The following is a 2,758-nucleotide window of genomic DNA, read 5'->3' as shown; positions in this document are numbered from 1 at the left end:
AGAAATACTTTTTAGAACTCTGACATTTCTCTTTAACATAGAATTTATTTATTATTGATCTTATTTAATATTTCATAGTAAAATTCCTGTAAAATTCATATAATTTTACAAAAAATAAAGGCTTGAAGTAGTTCACATGTAATAAATCTCTATAATGAACAAATTTCCCTTTGTGAAATTAGTCACAAAAAAATCCTGAACTGTTTAAAAATATTGAAACATTTTTTAGCTGTTCTTGACGAGGCTTCAAGCATATTCTTTAAAAATAAATCAGCAAAGTTTTCATTAGAAATTTAGAAAGTTTGTCATTATGCTTTAAAAGCCTTACTGTGTATACTTTTGAGAGAAGTACGGTAATGAAAAGTTTTTTTGAATAAGGGTCCAATTTAGAATGTGGAAAAGTTCAACTCTGTAAATGTTTATAAGATGATTTTCTTTTTTTACTTTTTGAAATTGAACTTTTCAGGAGGTCCCATTACAGCTGGCGAAAAAGTAACAATGAATTTGAGAAAAAGAGCATCATTATAACAGTAAAATATGGTGGTGTGATGGTTTGGGGCTGTTTTGCTGCTGCAGGACCTCTTGAAGACTCGCTGTGACAAATGGATCCACGAATTCTGCCGTCTACCAAAAAATCCTGAAGGACAAAGTCCGGCCATCTGGTCATGATCTCAAGCTGAAACTAACTTGGGTTCTGCTGCAGGACAATAATCCAAAACACACCAGCAAGTCCACCTCTTAATGGCTGAAGAAAACCAAAATGAAGACCTTGACTGACCTGACCTGAATCTTATTGACATGATGTGGCATGACCTTACAAAGGCTGTTCGTGCTAGAAAACCCTCCAATGTGGCTGAATCACAACAATTCTGCAAAGGTGAGTGGGACAAAATTCCTCCACAGCGCTGGAGAAGAGTAATTGCAAGTTGTTGCTGCTAAAGGCGGCCCAACCAGTTATTAGGTTTAGGGGGCAATCCCTTTATCACACAGGGCCATTTAGATTTTCCCCCTTAATAATAAAAATCTTAATTTAAAAACAACATTTTGTGTTTACTTGTGTTATCTATGACTAAAATTCCAATTTGTTTGACGTTCTGAAACACTTAATCCTTTTATTCCTGCTACAGGGAAACTTTACATTTTTAAATTTGAAAATCTTTTTTGGTTGATAAAAAAAAAAATTAAATAAAAATGTCAGGCTATCAAGTTTTATTGTATCGTGTGACAAACATAAAAAGAAAAAGGAAATCAGGAAGGGGCAAATACTTTTTCACACCACTATATATAATTTCTTCTTAAAATTGTTCTCAGATTGTGTATTCTGATTTATTCAACTTTTTATCCGTTCCAAGGTTGTTGCCGGTGAATGATTGAGGGACCGTCCTACACTTTAATCCTCTTCGACGCAGTAGGCAAGTGTTTTTGAAAAATATGTCATAATGTTGTCCTGTTAGCAGCTTCAAACTCACTTTAAGCAAAATTTGGTCGGCGCTCTCAGGTGAGGAGGATTACGCCGGGCTGTGTCCTCTGAGCCACCCACAGACAGACGTGTTTCTTGTTTGCTTCTCTGCTGTCCATCCAAAGATGTTAGAAAATGCCAAAACAAGGGTCGGTCTGCAAATAAAAAAATTCTCTGTTGTGGACGCTTTTAAGTTATAATGTGCAACAGCGGTGTTTGATGCGTTAATATTTCATAGGTCACTGAAATCACACTTTTTCAACCCATTTTATTATTTCCAGTGGGTTCCCGAGATTTCTCCCCACTGTCCAGGCACCCCTTTACTGTTAGTGGACACACATATAGAAGAAGACAGCAACACCATCCAAAACCTGGCAAAGTCCAAACAGCCCGATCTCCGCTGAGAGTGGAGAGAAGCTGGCACAAGAGCTCAAAGCGGTCAAATATGTGGAGCGCTCTGCTCTTACAAAGGTGAGGAACTGATTTCTACGAATCTTATTTAGTATCAGCAACACCTTCTATTTGCCCATGTGGTTTCTCTGTTGATTCTGATCATGTTCTCTTTCTCCCTCTTCAAACAGCAAAGGCTTAAGACTGTGTTTGACGAGGCCTTGCTGGCAGCCATCAAGACCAAAAGGAAATGTGTCTTTTTTGATGAGGAAAAACTGGGAATGCCAGTTTTGGTTGTGTAAACAATTAATTGTATCACCAGAAAGATAAATTAGCCACAGGGTAAATGTGAAACAAAATAACCCTGCTTGTGTCTGTTGAATGTGTTTTAAATTGTGTTAAGGTCTAGATGGCAAACACTGCTGCATTCTGCTTTGTCATCTATGCCAACATTCAAGTTGGATTAAAACAAAATACATAACCAGTGGAGGTACTGCACATCTAAAGAGTGGATATTTAAGATTAAGAATTAAGAGTAATGCCTTTATTGTCCCACAATGGGGATATCTGGGTGTGATAGTGGCAAACACACAGACAGTTACACACAATTATTAGTGATGAGGAGAAAGAAAGAGATAAGAGGAGAGTAAACCGGTCTAATCTAAAGTTAGCTCAGAAGAAACACTAAAAGTAGAAGATAAAGGCAAATGTCATAGTAAATACTGACCAAAGGAAAAAAATGATTTGCTAGTGAAAAAAAAATTAAATACATAATATGCCTTGCTAAAGTTAATCTAGATCACATCTCAAAAAAGCATCTCGTCAAACAGAAACAAGCAGCTCAAGAAGAAAGTAGACACAAATACTAACAGGCAGGAGTTGAAGTTCCTATCTATAATGCCAGACTGA

At 36.6% G+C, this 2,758-nt stretch overlaps 1 pseudogene; it reads left to right on the top strand.

Annotated features, from left to right (window-relative positions):
* Window positions 1-1,366: 1,366 nt before the first annotated feature.
* LOC105931542 lies at window positions 1,367-2,179 on the top strand (annotated as a pseudogene).
* Window positions 2,180-2,758: the final 579 nt, after the last annotated feature.

The sequence above is a fragment of the Fundulus heteroclitus genome, chromosome 3 (assembly GCF_011125445.2).
Source record: "Fundulus heteroclitus isolate FHET01 chromosome 3, MU-UCD_Fhet_4.1, whole genome shotgun sequence".
NCBI lineage: Eukaryota > Metazoa > Chordata > Actinopteri > Cyprinodontiformes > Fundulidae > Fundulus > Fundulus heteroclitus.
This window is presented reverse-complemented; position numbering and strand designations above follow the sequence as displayed.